The sequence below is a fragment of the Struthio camelus genome, chromosome 14 (genome assembly GCF_040807025.1).
Source record: "Struthio camelus isolate bStrCam1 chromosome 14, bStrCam1.hap1, whole genome shotgun sequence".
In the NCBI taxonomy this organism is placed as follows: Eukaryota; Metazoa; Chordata; class Aves; order Struthioniformes; family Struthionidae; genus Struthio; species Struthio camelus.
Genome location: NC_090955.1, coordinates 15,176,665 through 15,194,708, shown reverse-complemented (window position 1 = coordinate 15,194,708; position 18,044 = coordinate 15,176,665).

The following is an 18,044-nucleotide window of genomic DNA, read 5'->3' as shown; positions in this document are numbered from 1 at the left end:
TGAACGCTTTAGCTGGTCATTTTTGTGAGTAGCCAAACACCTGAAGACAGAGACTGAGAAGTAGTCAGGGCATTTCTGGCTAACAAGGACATGGGATCTCACACTGGCAACTTTGGGATATATTGCTATTTCATTTTCAATGTAGGACAAGGTTTGAGAAATCAAGAAGAAATCGGTTAGTGGCATTTGCTCAGGTTTCATAGGTCGGTTCTTATCATTCATATCTCTCGCCCGGTTTTCAGACCCTGAGGCCATCTCAGCCCGTCCCCGGAGCCTCCGCTCACCCCAGCCCTGGCTGCCGAGGGCCGGCGGTGACAAGCAGAAGCGAGATGTGATGTCCTTGGACCCAGCGTGTCCTGGGCCACGATGGGTGGAAATAACCTGCCACCGATCTCTTCATTTTCAGCTGGCAAATCACCGACGCTTAATGCAACTGTTTCATTGACTTTGGTGAATGGTAATAGCTGAGAGCAGAGCTGGGCCGGCCGCGTCGCCGCTGCGTCGCCGCGGGGAAGAGGGAAGGTTGATGTCAACCAGACAAGCCTGAACGTCTGAAGCGTAACGCTGCTGGGGCAGCTCGCTGGGCTCTGCACTCGCTGTTCGCTTCCTGCGTTGGCTTGTCATCTTAGAATAATGTAAACGTCTCAGGTGCGTTCAGTGCCCTCAGCTGCGTGCCCAGTAGCAGCTGGAGAGAAAGGCATGTCTCAGTACGGGCTGACAAGGCTGTTCTGCTGAACGCTGGTTTCTGTGAAACTTCCCCAGGTCCCACAAATTGGCGACTGGACTATCGAAGTTCAGCAAACTAAGAGTGTTTTCTTTTGCGCTGCGTAAACTGGAAACATAAGCTGAGCGTCTGACACGATCTCCATACGGTTGGGTTTGAAAAGCTGGCTCCGTTTTTAGACATCATTACTTTTACAGTGGGCTTTCAAAAGTGGATTATTGCTGCTAGTATTATGCGTATGTATTTTAAAAGTAATTTCCCTGGACTCCAATAAAACGTTCTAACAGAGTTTTGTTCTGTAAACAATTTTGACCCCAGTTTCGCCTTTTGGGGAGTACTCTTGGCCCCCAGGCAAGGCAGAAAAAAATTGCTGGCTAAGTAACACCAGATGCAGGGGAGGCTGCTGGCCACTAGAGAGCTCCCAGACGAGCAGGCCTTTCAGGCCCAAATACGACTACGTTTTGTAATGAAAGCAGAAACCCGCTCTTATTTTAGGACACAGCCATGAAACAGAGAGGTTTTGAGAAAGGGAAGTGAAGGAATTGTCACATTGCAGCCCCGGCAAGAAGCAAAATTATCCATATTTCCATTTGTCATATTGAAAATAAACCCCCCCAATAGCTCCCCACCCTCCAGAACGAAGTTCGAAAAATTATTTTAAACGTTGGCCTTTAAGCCGAGTCAAATGAGCGGGCTTGATCTGGGGCCTGAGACGAAAGGCCGAGGCAGCCCTTTGATAAGGGTGTCTGCCCGGGGATCGCGGAGCCGCCGTGGGAAGGGCCGGGCGGCCCCCAGCGCCTCCCGCGCGCCCCGGCCGAGCGCCCGCGGGGACAACGGGCAGGCGGGGGGCTCTCTCTCCCAGCCAGGCCCCCGTTACCGGGGCCAAAACCGCCCTTTCCCGTGGAGGGGTGCGTGCGGGGCGCCGGCTGACCGCAGCCCCTGCGGCCGCTCCGTGGGAATTTCCCGGGCCCGGAGGCCGTCGCGGCGCCCTCGCCTGCTGCGGCGGCGGGGACAGGCGCCAACGCACCGGGGCCTCCTGCGGTCTTCTTTACTTACACGTGGCCAAAGCACGCGGCGTTCGTTCAAAAGCCGCGGCAAAGCCGTGGCCCCCGCGGAGCCGCAGCCGAAGCAGGCGCGGGGTGAGGGGTGGGACGTGCCTCCCGCCCTCGGCTGCCTGCTCTCAGCGCTTCTCGGGCAGCGGCGAGGACTGGCAGGGAGGCCCGCGCCCCTACGGACCGGCACGCTCGGAAAGGACGGGACGGGGAAGGGGACGGTGGCGCTGAGCGCCGAGCATCGCCTGCGGGGCAGCGCCCGGCTCGCGCGCCAGCCTTCGCTGCGGTTTCGCTCTGCCGCCGCCCGGCCCCGCGAAACCCTCCTGGTGGGGAGAGGGCAGGGGGCGAGCCCTGCGGCTCCGCAGCAGCGACGCGCCGACGAGCGCGGGGTTCAGGCCTGCGGCCATCAGCAGACCGCAAGCGACCTCATCGTCAATCGCTTTTTCTTGCTGGAAATCAGTGTTTTGAGGGCCTACGGGCCAAGCCGACCCCGTGCTATAGATTACGGGGGCGACGCGGGCCGGGGGCGTGCCGAAGCGGGCGGGCTGCGCGCAGCCATCCTCCGGCCGGGGCCGGGGCCGGGGCTGGGGCCGGGCTGGGGCAGGCGGGAGGTGCCGGCAGCGTGCCCTCTCCAGCCTGCGCTCGGCCGCCGCCTGCCAGCACTTCCAGCCCCCTGCGTTTCTGCTTCCCAAGGTTTCTGTGAGAAAGGGGGGGGGGGGAAAAGCGCTGTCAAAGGTTTTCCCCTTCCCTTCCTCAGCGTAATCAGCCGCTCTCCGGCGGGGATTTGGTGGCCAAAGGAATGCGTGGGAACAGCAGGAGGACTTGGGGATTTGGCTTGTGGCGAAGCGTAAATTGTTAGTAGGAAAATCTCATCGTGGGCTGCTGTGTCAGAGCCTCCCCCGAGTAACGGAGCAGAACTGCCAAGCCGCGACGTCCCGTTTCTCCCAGGTGTGCGTCACCGCTGTGCGGTGCCTCGGGTGACGACGCGCGGGGCGCCCCCAGGAAAGGGCGAGAGCGGCAAAGCCTGGCTGTGCAAAACCCGCCTTCCCGGGGCGGGAAAGAGTTAAACTGCTCAGCTGGAAAACGAATTGAAGATCAAGCCCACAGCCTGGTGACCTCCAGCTGCTACAAGAGCAGCAGCCCGGAGCCGGAGAGCAGCGTTTCGGGAGGCGGCTGCAGGCACCGCGGCACAGGGCTGCTGCCGGCGCGGTAGGTGCGTGGGGCCGCGGGAACGGGCGCGGGAACCGGGCGCGGGAACCAGGCGCGGGAACCGGGCGCGGGAGCCCATCGCGGGGCGCCCAGGGGCGTCAAGTGATTGTCGGGACGGCTATCCATGATCCGCTCTCAAAAAAGTGCTTGCTCAGCGGTCGGTATGTCTGTGCCAGGGCAGCAAAGGTTTTCCCTGCTGCTTCATACAACCCGTAGGACTGGAGGGTCACCAAGGCAATACGATTTCTTGCCTCTGGTAACCGCGGCTGGCTTACGGCAGGGCTTTTGGAAGAAAATGCTTTTGCAAGAGAATTCCTTGCAGGCAGCGAGGGAAGACGTTGTGGTTTTGTTTCTTTCTTACGAGGAAGAATTGATGGACAAATCCTGAAATCTTTTCCTCAGATGATGGGCAGCTTTTTAAACAATAAATGCACAAAGCAGGGGATGTTTGTTTACAGCTTTTAAACAATGGAAGATCTTGGCATAAACAGAAATAATATTTGTTTTGAACTGAAAACATGAGAGTCTGATTGTAAGTAATATCACACAAAATCTCTTATACTAAGTCTGTGTTGTCTCCTTAGCTATTCAGTTTATTGAAGGAAAGTAAATGCCCTCTAGTTTGAAGACAATATGTTGATAATTTGGACTTCAACTTATTTGCAGTAGAAACAGGCATAGTCTTAACTAAGTTTTTTGTATAATCATTTATCATTTAACTAAATAACAGTAAAAAGTCTTCTTGTTCAGAAGTCAAGGCTGAATCAAAAGGTATGCTGATTTCTAGTGAAGAAACAAGCATTACACCTAGTTCAAAAGGAAAGAAGTGGAACTACATCCCAATCAAATTAAGACTAGAATAGCACACTGCTCCCCCCACCTCAAAGAATACCCTTAAATCTTACAGCGTTAGGTGTTTTCCCTTGGAAAGAAACCAGAAAAAATGCTTCCCTCAAATCTGAGACTTAAACATTTACTTTTTTTTTTAAATAATCTTGTGATGGCTCCTAAAGAAGGAGGTAGCCGGATGGATCGCCGTCGAGCAGTAGTTTCTGACCAGGGTGAATGGAATTGCAGTCACTGTGTTTCAGAGTCGGAAAAGCTCAAATTGCTCTTTTTTGGCCTCTGAGTTGCTAGAACCAAATTCCCACAAGGTACTGTCTGGCCAGAGGCGAGGCTCTTGATTAGAGAAATTCTCCTTGTAACTATGTTTGATTTATTCTTCTGTGTCACAGAAAGCAAGTCAGTGTTACTCTTTGGAAGCATGAGCTCCTCCAAACGCTAACGTGTTGGGAGAAAGAAAACAGAAATTTTTCTTATCTTCTTCATAGCAGTCCACAAAAACATGTTTCATAGCGAAAGTGGCCTGTGAGTCCTCTTGCCTTGGCTGCTGGTGGAACGGGGACCCCTTCGTGGGCAGCCCATAATAGCTGTGTGGGTAGCGCCGCGCGTCCCCCGGGGGGCCCGGCAAGGTCCGCTGAGAGCAGTGCAGAGGTTTTCAGAAGTTGGGGGGGGAACAAGATGTGTCCCACTCTAAGCAGCCTGGACAGCTTGGCACTTTGCAGTTGGTTAATGGGCATTTTATAAATTTTACCAGCAGGCCTGCAAAAGGTAGCTTTTTCTAAATGCTGAAATGAGCTCACCTCTGAGTAAAACACAAATGCTTCACAGAGGTGGAGAACCCAAACGTGTCAGCTTAATAGGGAAAATGGCAAAATTTGTCTTTAGCTGAGGTCAGAGGGAAAGATTTCCGTAGGCAGATCAGAATTTGCCGAAGCGGAGCAGAACCTGCCTAGGCTGGTGGAGTTGCTCATCAGGGACTTCATGTTACTCCCATTCAAGAGAATAATAACACTCCCATTAATGTTTTTCATTTACATATGACTTTCTATGGACTTTTGATTAACGTTGCAAACATGCTCTGTGTGTGTGTGTGTGTGTGTGTGCGCGCGCGCGCGCACTCAGGAGGTGCTACAGTGCAGAGGATTCTGCTGTATCCTGTTTTTGTAAAGGGCCTTTCCTCTTAGAAGTGGTAGTGAAAACAAACATGTGGGAGAACAATGGGATTTTTTTTTCTGTTTTCCTCTAAATTTTTAAAAACAATAAAAAAGCATTTCAAAATTAAATAAGGCATGTTAGTGAAAAAGGAATACCTATACGTTAACTGGGAAAATAAACGTAACTATGTGAACATGCAATCACAAGCACAAAGGTCATTTGCCTTCCTGATTTCAGTCTGTATTTTTACAGTTGAAAGCCTATTCATTAAATTCATTGTGAAAACATGGCACTAGTAAAAGAACAATGCCTGTGCCATAAAGCTGTTATCTGTAAGAAGAGGAGGGTCAGCTTCACAGCCCAGAGAAACACCCTTGCATGCTGCTGAGGGATTTTGCAGGCTTCTGAGTCATCATCTCAGCATGGAGCAAATTTGATACCCTGGAAAATATTTCCTCCCTTCAGATAACTCCGTAGGTATTTTATTTGTTACATCTAAAATATTTTGCAACAAGCAAATAAGACTAATTCTAATTGCTGTAAAAAACAGAAATAATGGAGAGATACTAATTCCTTCTAGGAGTAAAACTCAGAATCACTCTACACAGGGCAAATTATCCCCTAGGAAGCAGGGACTGTAAAATCAGTGATAAGGTACAATATAACAGGTGGGACAACTGCCTGAAATAATTCCTATTTGAGTTTGTGTATGTCTTTTAGAGAAACATTTGATGCCGATTTCTCAATATGCAGGGGTGGAAAATTCACTGGGAGTTGGTCAGGGCAATAGGCTGGGTGTTCCCAAGGCCGCGTTCCTCCTGGGTGAAAATGCGTTTCTCCAGCACGTCTTCTGGTTCAGCACAGCCTTCTGCCCGTGGACGCTCTTTCCTCTGGCTCCCGAGGCCCTTCCCCCCGAGGTGGGTTTCCCTCACCTCCCTCCAACGCCTCCCTTTCCCACCACGCCGGGATGCCGGTTTCCAGCAGGGGTGAGCGAGGCCGTGCCAGGCTTTGGAGCAGCGTAGGTTTATATGGGATGGGGTGTGTACGCCGTTAATGATCCCAGTATTCTTCTGTTAGAGAAAACTACACTGACGCAGAAGAAAATGCCTTTTTCTTTTAAAAGAGACCGCATCCAGGTCTCTGCAGATATTGCAGGTTTAGGTTTGCTTTGCGCTTGGGCGTGACCAGTTTAATGGATAATCCCCTGTTGTCCCTCCTTCCTTGAGCGCACCCGCAGGTAGCCACAAAAGACACTTTTTCTGGCCCTGTCTCTCAATGAGCAAGTTAGAAAGGCTGAAGATGTTTTGGTGGAACCAGACTTCATCACAGCACGCTTGATTTTTGTTGAAATCAAAGTGCATTGTGACACGGAGATGAGTTTGAAGGAAATTTTTTAAGGGAGGAAAAGAAATAAGCTGCGATAGTGTGAAAATATTGCATTCAACATTAGTCTAAGAGAAACATTTAGACTTTGTTACGAAGCAACGTCTCCTTTCGGGAATCGATTTGTTTTTATTGTGTTTCGATACACAATACAAACAACTGAAAAGAAAAACCAGAGCTTTTATACTGTCTGAAACTCAGGGTAGGTGTTTTTTATGATCCTCCTCCTGAGAATTTTATGCATTGGTATTTTAGCTCCAAGGCATAAGGATACTAGATTTAAAAATCCTTTGAAAACAGGACTCAACCTTTCTCACAGTTCTCTTAATAAAAAGCTGAATGTGAAAGTGATAGCGCTCGAACAAAGAACGTTTAGTATAAACATTTCGTTTGTACTAAATAAATTACACTTAGTCTTGCAATCACATTGCTGGTGACAGCTTATCCAGACTGCACCCTTCCCCTGTAATGCATCAGAACAAATCAAATATACATTGTTGGGAAAAAATCCTTGTCTTTTGTCAAAGGGCCCAACTGCTGTCAGCAAACATATTGTGGGAATTGGAATCTGGAAACAAACAGATCATTAGAGGGTGACTTAAGGTTTTGTGATTTAATTCTAAACATGTTGCGCGAGGGAAGCAGAGATGTGTAATTCCGGGAAAACTGTGCTCCATAAGGCTTTTCTTCTCTAACGAAAAGCTGGTATTTTTATTGAATACAAAGTGCTTTGGGTGACAAGGATAGTTACATATGGAAAATACAAAATTCCATTTGGTCTGGAGGAATTACGAAGACTATTTGAATAGAAGTACTATTGCACTGATGTAAGTTTTTAATTCTTTACTTTTGTGGAAACTGTTGATCAATTTGCAGGAGTTTATTAATAGGGTGAAATAATTTTGCAATGTTAAAAAGAGAATATGTACGGAGGGCTTCCTCTGGCATAGAAAGCAGAGATTTGGACCTGTGCAGTCTCATCAGCAGTTAGATTCCCTCTGTGCCCTTGCTGCCCTGTTGCAACTATAACAGGGCTGAGAAAATAAAACGTCTTTCCTACGGAGATCGTGGCGCTGCCCAGCTCTCTGCCTGGAGTTGCTTGGGCCAAGGAAATGAGGGAGGCAGGGGAGCCAGGAGAGCTCTTTGGGGTCTCCTGGGAGGGCTTGAAAACTCTCTGTGGAGCCCTGAGGTTCTCAGCATTTTAGAGAAGTAGAGTCGGAGATTGAAGAGTGGCAGGAGTCCTGCAGGGAGAGCGGGGAAGCCGGAGTGCCCGTCCCTCCGGCACGGGATGGTGCATCTCCTGCTGTGTTTCAAGGCTCCATGTGACCCGCCTTCCGCCTGTTTTTTTTCTCTTCCTCTCCTTTTTTTTCCTGGGTTTTCATTCTTTTGTCTCATCTTAAAGGTCCCCCCCCCCGCCACATGTGTACACATCACCATAGACGGGCTATCCTGGCTTGCCCCAAGCCCAGCTCTGCAGGGACAGTCGCAGGGGCAGTCTGTGTCCTTGTATATTTTGGCAGATGCTGGAGTTCTGCTCTCTTGGGGAAAAGTTGTTTTGGTCTCTCCCCCTCTTCCTGTAGTCAAGCAGCTCCTGTCTTGGCCCTTTAGCTATTTTAATGGCAGCCTGAGCTGCTGAGCTGCTGTAATGAAGAGGAGAGGGTTAGGGCTGGAGAGCAGCAGGGCATCTCCACCATGGGGCCCACTTGGACCTCAGAGTCTTTAAAGGAGGCCCCCGTCAGTCCCAGAGTCGCGGCTCTACCAGGCACCTGCCCCGGGGACGCTTTCCTCTGGCAATAGCCACCCCGGATGCCTCAGCCTGTTGGACGGGATAGCAAAATATGTTTCTTTTGCAGCAGCAGAAAGATGGTTTTCCGGCATGGAGGCCCCCGCAGAGCTGGCTCCTGGGGCGGGGGAGAGGCTCTCCCGCGGGGACGAGCAGCTGGGAGACCCGATGCGGTGCATCTGTGGGACGCACCAATGCTGCATCCCGGGGCAAAAGAGCCGCCTGTTGCTGCCCCTGTTTTGGGACTAGGAGAGGCTGCGGAGCCAAGCACAGGCTGTAAGAGCACGTCATCGCTGTCCACCAGTTCGGGGTTGTAGCAGGAACATGCCAGATGACAGTTTCAGAAAAGCTGACTGTCGGCATCGGAGGCTGCGTTCAGAAGTGGTAATGGCTGGGGCAACGCGTCATTTATTGCGAACAGGCATCTGCAGCGACCTCAAAGGTTTTGATGCTCGACCTTCCCACTAAGTGTATCAAAATCCCCGTTAGCGTTTCAGCCCCCAGTGCGGTCTCCAAAGCCAAACGGTGATGGTATCGCATTCGCTTTTCATTTCTGTGTGGGCACCGTGCCCGTGCAGTTATAACACAGCTGACTCTGATTTTCATATAGTTCATTGTTTACTTATGACTTACTATAAAGTTTAGCTTGTCTTATTTATGAGCAGCCTTGAAGAGATGGGATTTCATCCACTGGGTGATGACTCATTCATTGGGTTGGACTCTTTAGCTCCTAATACGTGACATGTTTTGGACTATTGGATGAACAGCATTTCTGTTTGAGCCCAAATTAAATGAGGTGAATGGAAATAATCAGTTATTTGTTTTTACATTATGCTTGTAGCCGCGTTTGTGCGGGTTCAGCTCACTGCTCGTTTCGCTGATGTGCACGTGGGCCGTGTGGTTACAGCAGAGCTAACGAACAGTGCCCAGGGCCAGACACTGAAACGAGCCGGGGGGTTTTGCTCCACTTCGGTTGCACAAGGAACACCTTCGCCGCCCAGCAGCGTCTGATGCTTTCCGTGAACTGTAATGACTGCAACATTTCTTGTGACGCAAGACAGGAAAACAGTTCTAGAAACTAATTTGTAAAAGATAGACCATGAGCTTCTTGTGGGTTTCTGCAAAAACAAAGCTCCTCTGCTGGAAAAAGGCGCACAAATCCTCAGGAGCCGCTGCTCAGCGGGAGAGCGCTTCAGCCGCCCTTGCTGAGGGCAGGCTTTACCCGGCCCCGTAGACGCGTCCTTCCCGGCGAACCCAGCAGGAAGGAGCCACGCGGACTCAGAAATATCGCCCCCGCTAAACATCAACAACTCAAAGAAAATGAAAAAGTTTTGAAAAAGCTCCCTCCCCCCACCCCCACCCCCCCGACCGCCGCTCTCGCGGGTGAAGCAGGTAGCGGCCCTTTTGCTCCTGCTCACGGTCGGGCCCGCAGCCGGAGGAGACGTTCCCAGGCTGCCGCCGGGGCAGCGCGGCCCCTTTGGCGCCGGCCGCGCGCCGCGCTCGCGGACAGCGAGCCAGCCCTGCGCCTCTCCCGGGTCTGAGCGGTTTGCCCGGCTCTCCCGAAGCCGCTGTTTAGCCTGTGGGGATTTCTGTCCAGCCGGACTTCGAGGAGTGTTACAGGGCAGCCCCGCTAGCTGCAGCGGGCGGCCTCCCGCGGATGGAGGCGCCAGGCGTGGAAACGGGGCGCGCTCTCCCTGCGGACATCACGGCTCTTAGCTGGGAGGAGGACTAGCGCTTGCCTTCCCCGGTGCGAGGGACGTCCCGCGGGGGTCCCTCCCGGGCGCGCGCCGCCGGGCGGCGGGGCTGGTCCGTGCGGGGCGCAGGGCCGCGGCCGGGGGGCGCCGGGCGGCGGCACGGACGCGTTGGGTGCCGACCCCGCCGGGGCGGCCAGGCCAGGCCTGGCCGGAGCGGAGCCCGCCGAGCCCTGCCTGGGCCGGGCTGGTGGCAGTAGATGGCAGCATTGTAAAATCCTCGCGTTTTGGGTTTCCGGGTGCCGGGCTGGGGGCTGGATCCGGCAGAGGCAGCGCGGGCGCCTTGCCCCCTTCTCCATCTGCTGCCTCGCGCCGCCGCCGGGGCGCTGGCATGGCGCGACGGCTCCCGCCGCGCTCGGGTCGGGAGGCCGCGCGCAGGCAGCGTGAGCGGAGCGCGCGGCCTCGTTTCTAACCCGCGGACGGCTCGCGGCCTTTCACCGAGCCCACCGTTTTCCGGCTGCGCTGGATGGGTTGGTGAGCCGGTTCGTGCTCCCCGCTTCGCTCCTTGCTGCCGCCAAGGAGCCCAGGTAGCGGGAAGGCGCGACGGGGCCCGGCCTGCCCCCGTCCGCCCGCGGCCTGGGGGGGCGACGGCGCCGCCGAGGCGACGGGGATAGGTCACGCAGGTGCGCTGGCGGCGGCCCTGCGCCTCCAAGGCACCGGCGCGCCAGGAGGCTGCTGCCTCGGGAAGAAGGACCAAAGTGTTCAGAGAACTGGGGAGGGGAACACAGTTTTGCAGGCAGGGTTCGACACAAGAGCTAGCGGTCCGGGAGGCCATTGCCGTGGGGAAAGCAGGAGACGGGAGCTCGCGGCAGGGACGCCTGCGCTGGCCTCTCTTGCCCGGCTCCGTCCAGGGCCGCGTGGGTCCGTCCCCACGGGGCGCAGGGTGACAGCGAGCCCCGGCCAGGAGCCACCTGCGCCCAGGGGGACGCGGGATTTCTGTCGCTTCTGGAGCTGCTTCACCAAAGCCAGGGAGCCCAGTTACGCCCGTTGCCCCGCGGGACAAACGAGCGCCCGGGGAACGACGGGTTTCGCCCTCCGAGGCGAGGGCAGAGCAGAGTCCCAGATCCCAGGCCGGTGCCCCTAGATGGGTGCACCTCTCCCCCTTCGTCAGAGAAAAACCTCCGCCCGCCAGCGCGACGAAGCACTCGGCGAGGTCGGGCCGGGGCAGCTCGGCTCTCGGAGGTCTTCGGAAAAGGTTATTCCCCGGAAAGCCGCCGGGTTCCCCGAATTGCTCCGTCCCTCCCACTCGCCCTTTGGCTGGCGTTTCCCAGTATTTCCTCGGACAGCAGCAACACCCTGCCGTTTCCCCCGGCCGGTCCTCGCGCCCGCGCGCCCTCCTCCGCCTTTCCCTCCGCCTCGGGTGTTGGCCGGGCAGAGCGGAGCCGGGGGACGTCGTTATGCTGCAAAACGTTAATAGGAGAATTAGCCGAAAGGCATGTGGGGGAATGGTGCCTTGCGGCTGGTCGCTGCTAACCAGGTCCAGCTGCTTTTCTTCTACCCTCTGGCCCTTTCTTCTTCCCGATTCTCCCACGATTCAACCCGCAGAGGCCTGGGCCGTTCCTCCTCGCTTGGAAACTGCATGGGGGTCGTGTTGAAAAAGCTAGTTCCCTTTCGAGCAGAGAAACGCCCCCGAGTGCGAGGCCTCACGCGTGCAACCGCCTATGCACAGAGGCGCTAACTGCGTGGTGGGAGCGGGACCAGGCCGCCGGCACCTCGGGGGGCCGAGCGGCGGAGCAACGCGTCGCCATCGGGCCCCTCTGCTCCCGCCAGGGCTTATCGGCCCACGCAGAGGTTAATAAAGTAGCTTGCAAAGTGAGCCAGTAGACTTAGACTTGTGCAAGATTTCTGCCTGGGAATATTCTTTGGGAGAAATTAAAAAAAAAAAAAGAGAGAGAGATTTTTTTGGGGGGAGTTTTTTGTTGGTGGTTTATTCACTGTCATGAGAGCGATGCAACGGAGGTGAGAGTTGTGAGCGCTCGGCTGCCTCGTACCTTTCTCCCGAAATAGCTGGACTACGGGTGCGTTCGCTCCTCGCCTCCATCCGCGGCCTCAGCATCGCGGGCTCCGCACGCCGGGGCCGAGCGCCAGCAGAGCCCAATAGCCTTCCCCTTTGCTTGCGCAGAGGTCAACGCTTGTGTTTATTTCACAGAGAAGGGCTTTGATTTGTTTAAAAAATATACGCTGTTCCCCTGGAAAGCATTCCTTCCTACGGTTCGTCCAGCTGTCCCAAGGAGGAATGTGGCCACTCCTCCGAGTTCAAACATAACTATTCGTTTGTATCCAGGTTAAAACAACTCCCGAGGAGCAAACCAGGAATACCTGGAATTCTGTGCAGCCCGTGGGCTGGCTGAGGTGAGCCGTTTCTCTCCGATCTTACGCTCTCGCTCTTGAGAGCTCAAACTCGCAGGGGTAAAAGCACAGAAAAGAGGTTCAGACTCAGAGGAAAATGGGCGTACCGTCTTAATAACACGCTGACTGCAAGTGCAAGCAGTAGGTAAAGCTGGAAGTAACCCCAGAAAATGTCTAATGAGCGCAGTGCCTGCAGCTATCTGATATGGGCAGGAAGCTGTGATTAGAGGCACACTGGAGTATTGTTTTTTCTGTATAGAATCTGACTTCTCGGGTCATGAAATCAGATCCTGAGTTATTTTAAAAACGAGCTGTTATTTCAAATTATTTTTCAACTTAGTATTTGATATGTCAAGTTGCATTTGTTTGGGTAAGCTACATTTCCCTCCGACACCCACAGGGCGGCCACTGCTGCACGCCTGGGGCTCGGCGGGAGTCCTGGCTGGGGCGCTCGGACTGCCAGACGTCGGCCGCAGGTACCAAAAGGAACATGTGGTTAGATTTTGCAAATAGATGCCTATCCATGGCTGTGAGTATACACGTATCACTTACAACCATATATACAAATTACGAAGTAAAAAAATCCTTTTTCCCAGGTGCCAGTTCCCTCCGAGATCCTTCCTCTACTCCTTAAAAGCCTAGAACAATAGAAAAAACTATATTCTGAACAACCAATCAGACTATTTTAGACCAAAAAATGAGGTGAATTCTGGAATGAGTCACATTCACGGAGAATGCCCTGTTGTCACTCACCCAGCAAGTGCTAAATAGGTTTCGGTTTGGTTGTCTCCATCGATTTCAGCTGCCACAGGATGGCGAAAGGCACAAACAGGCTTCCTCTGGGGGTGTTTCAGCCTTTGCCAGAACCAGAACTTTAAATTCCAGCTGAGAGGCTCTCTGGGATCCAAAGCAACAGCAGAATTGTACGTTCTGGCGAAACGCTATGTCTGCCAGATGGATGGCTGCTTTTGGCACCATTTTCAGCTTCTGGATACATATCTACTGCAGCGAGATCGCTATGTTCAAAAGAAAAAAATGTATTCTTCCAGAGGTATAGAGATGAGAAGAAATGTCCCAGTCAAAACTACTACTAGAAGCAACTGCCGCCTAAATGGACTTTCAAAGTACAAATTCCAGGCAAAGTCTTATAATATCCAGCATATTTCTGGTGATTTCTCAGCTTGAAGACCTCTCTCTATCTGATTTGGATCAACCTTCTCCTGTGTGCTCTCCTCTTGCTGTCTTTAGCCAGCCCTGGAAAGGCAGGTGGGAGGAAAAAGAAGCTGGAAAAATTCAAAACAAGTTGCATCAAATGTCCTAGCTGGTATTTCTATAACGCAGAACTTCTTTGTCTTCCATCTAGCTGCTGGATAAGGAAAAAAAAACCCTGGTGACGCAATCCATTGAATTCATGCTTTAACTTGAACAACTTGTCTTGGTTTTGCTTCAATTGCTAGAGATCATGGTAGTGAAAGGAGAGGCTTAATGACTGCTTCAGCAATAGGAGCAGAAACACTTCTATTGTCTTTGAAAACTCAGTAAATAGTCTGCCTGGAGGAGAAAATGTATGGTATGTTTGGAAAGCTTTGACATGCAAGACTCCCCCGGTACTGCTCCCCCGGACAGGGATGGAGCTTGCTGCCTGGCAATGGCGGTTTACCGTCACACTCGTGAGTGGCAGCTGCCACAGAAATCCGGTGAAGTTGTGGGTGTTTGTGGCTTCTGAGAAAGCACACTTTTAACTACTTAGAGCCTCAGCTGTAACATTACTGGCTGCATGCCGTTCCTTGCCGACATACACCAGTTAGCATCTGCATGGTGTTTTGAAAATCCTATAATTTTTTAATGGCATGTGTTACACATGGCTTTTGTTGCAAAGGACAATGCTGTCCTGTGTTTGGATAAGACTATTACATGCCAAAAACTTATAAATCTTTAAAATATCCTGATAAATTTCTAAAGCTATCCGAGTGCTATAGCCCATGGCCTAGTTGTTCTTTTTCCAAGCTATTGCCCTGACAACTCCCAAGCTTTGACAACCCCCGGGGTACAAGCCCTCCTGGCACAGTGGGTTTGACAGAAGCCTTTGGAAAGGATGAAGACATCTTGCTGGCTTTTCACAACACATTTCTGCTGAGATGTAATGCATCCTCAAAGCCGTTTGTGTCACGTTAGTTGTAACGTGGGAAAAAAATCAGCACTCGTCATATATTCACGCCACTGAAATCTTCAAAATGAGCCGTCTCTGATCACCCAGATCAAGCAGCGATAACTCAGACCCTGCACATGGTGGAGAAAAGTCCTTCTGCCTGCGAAGACTCGGTCCAGAATGCTCAGCCCCCACCGATTCCTGCTCTAACAAAACCATGCAATGTTAGATTAACATTTGATACTAATTCTGATTCCTTTCCTCTTATGATCCAAGCCAACTGTTGCTAAATAATACATAAAACTGAGGACACGTACGGTGTCCCGAATGGCAAGGATGTCTCCCATGAATAGCCCGTGAGTCGGAGGAGACCAAGTATACGTATCATCACATGAGGCCGTGATGAGGCTGGTGACTGTGATGCAGAGCTCAGGCTTTGTTAGTCAGCCCCATCATGCGCTGCCTGTCCCCGATGTCAGCGAGTGCCTTCCCCACGCCCATCGGCTTTTGCAAGTGAGGTTAAAAATACCGTTCCTGAATGCAATAACCAGTGGTTGCAGCAGCTGTTTCCCCTTGCTCTCCGGATGATCCAAAAAACCAATGAAGAGTATCTACCGTGCAGTCCCACTGTGCTGCTGTGGGGGGGCAATTTCGTATATTTAACGTGAGGGTGTTCGTTAGGAGGGACTCAAAGAGCTGTTTTCACGGCTTGTAGAAAATAAAACAATTGCCATTACAATTGTTTCCATGTGCTAATATAGCACAGCACTTTTTAATCCAAAATGTCCTAAACAGTCCTTTGACTGCTTACACAGTAAGTATGTAGCAGTGGAAGACCTCTGTTGCTGAATTAACAGGGACTTTTAGAGTCCCTTAATGCCTTGCACTGAATTATCATAAAAAGTGAGGAAGAGTAGTTTTAAAACAGTGGAAAAAAGTCAGTGCTGTTTTTTGCCACTGCTTAAAGAGAACCAAAAAAGCAGTGACACTGTTCTTCCTTCCTTGTATCTGCATCTCGCTGAGCCAAGCAAGAGCTGGCATGGAAAGATCTTTGTCGCATAGGACAAATTAAAAGAAGCATCTGCCCCAGACTGTGGTACTGAACTCTCTCTGCCTCTCTCTCTGCATATGTATATACGTTCACACTAATATCTACCAGTATAAATATACACATGAGGTATTTCTGCAAGGCATACATTAGTTCATTTGTAATAACATACAGTACGAAGAAGGTATTCCAACAAGCACAGATTCACGGTTTAGCTTGTTTTTACTTCTCCATCTCCTGATGAAACTTGAAACACGTTCACTTGCACTGAAATGTCTTCCAACTTCATTTCAAAGACAATCCAGTTTTTCAGGCCAAACATGACCCCAAGAACCACCCGGTCCCTGATGGTGATGGCGCTTGGGGGCTCCGTCACAGCTGCAGAGGACAGGGCGCTGATGCCGGGGGAGCGGTGGGAGCGCAGAGCCGTGCAGCGGTCACAGTCGTGGTCCTGCCGCCTGCGTGCCCCCGGCGCCCTCCCTCCTCGGCACCGCGTGCCCAAACGGGGAGGCGCAGGGGGACCTCGACGCAGCCCGCTGCGGGGAGGGCGGCGGTGACCGGGAAGGGAGGGAGGGAGGAAGGAAGGAAACAGGATCTGTTCCTTGGAGCAGAAACCCTTTTGCCTTGTTTCATCCCGTTCCCATAAAGCAGTCTTTGTTCCCCCAATAATCTTGAAGGCAATCGAACACAAAAGGCCAAATTCTGTTTAAAAGCCCTGTGACTCGTGCAGAGACCAGAAGCTGCAGTATTGGCCGTTGTGGCCAGCTCCACAAAATCCCGCTGACGGCTGCGTTCCCACGCAGCGAGAGCCCCCGGCCGCACCGCTCTCCCTCTCCGCTGGCTTGCGAAAGCAAACGGTGCGAGACGGTCTCTGTCCCACAGGGTTTTGGGGTCCGGATGCACCCTGGACGTCCCCTGAGCCAGGCGTGGAAGGTGCCACGTTTGGCACCGCGCTAGCTGGGGGCACGCCGATGCTGCCTGCTTGGGTGCCCGTAGGGCGCCAGCAGGAGGTAGGGGCGAAGTGGGGCAAAACCACGGTGAGGAACTGCAGGATGGGTCGCTGCACGACACCTCGTTGGGAGGAAGATCTTCTTTGCTAAGCCTATGGGAAAATGACCTTTATTGGAAATTTTGAGAAAATGCCTTCAGAACATATTAAAGATGAAGGTCTGGATACCGCGTCTGCCTTCTTCCTGTTTAATTTGTCTTCACGTGTTACCGAAAAAATGGTTGAGGTTCAACTTTCAGTGCAGCCTGGGCACAAAATGTTACTTCAAGGAGTGTGCATTACCAGGTGCGGGAGTGGAGCGGGGCTGAAACTAAAATGTTGTAGGCAATCAGCTAATCCGGATGTGTTACTAAGTAGCCACAACCTGGGCCAAAGTCAATAAGCAATTAGCATCTATTACAATATGAAGTATAGGACGATCCAAGAAAAGCCCTTGGAAAAAAGCTCTGCTCCGTGTTTCTGTCCTGTTTGCTCCCTGCGCTGGGCCGCCTCATGCCGATGCAACGGAGCCGCCTACGGAGCCCCAGGCTGCCGCCGCGCTGGCACCTCTTCCACCCGCTGCCGTTTTTGCTTTTTAAGTAAAATCAGTCGGCTAGAGTCTGGCGCTCTTAACTCGGTTTTTACTCAAATCTTTCTTGGTGCCTGGCTCAATAATTTGAGGAAAAGGTGGTGGCTGCTCAGCCATAAGATACAGTACAGGGAATCGGATTTCTGGTTTCTGAGATATTTTAAAATAGGAGGCGATGTTGCCTAGCGGTTGAAAGCAATGGACGTTTAGGCTCATCTCCCACTTTACCTCCCCTTCATCTTTGCTTTTTTCCTGTTTTCCAGTGAAATGAAATCTAATGAAATCCCATCTAATGAAACTAGAGGATTTAGGGGAAAGAGCCGTTAAGTCGCTTGTAGATAGGCCAGAAGACCAGAGCGCCATGGTTTAGTAAAGACATCACGCTAAAACCCTTGAAAGACTATCATTGGAAATCACTACTCCAATTTTAGTGGAGCGTGGGTATGGTCATATAATTAAATTAAACTTTATCGATTATGTTTTCATGGATTTGTTTCCTCTGACAGACTTCGACGGCTTGCGCTGCGACAGCCTCAATGCTGTAAATATATATATATATAAATTTACACACACACACACACACACACATATATATATATATATATATATATACACACACACGCATAAGCTTCGACTGGAGATCAGCGGCGCGGCTGCCGGTAGCAGAGCCACGAGCATTTTCCCGTAAGTGTGTGGGGGCTGCCCTGCCGGGGGGGGGGGGGCAGCGGGCTGGCCGGGGGCTCGCGGGCGCCTCACGCCGCGGTCGCTGCCCCGATACGGCCAGGCGACCTCTCCTCTCGCCGCACAAAGTCGGAGCGCGGCGACTGCGGACGGGCTAGCGCTGTTGACTTTCTGCTGCCATCAAATGAGTCAGCAGCATGTCACAGCCTTGTATGAGGGCAGGGAGCGGCACGGCCAGAATCAGTCAGGAAAGTGGGGAAAAAAAACAAAAAGGGAGAGAAAACCCCAAGCATGCAGGCCTTACATGGTTGCTTTTTGAAGTTTATATGTTCTTTAAGCA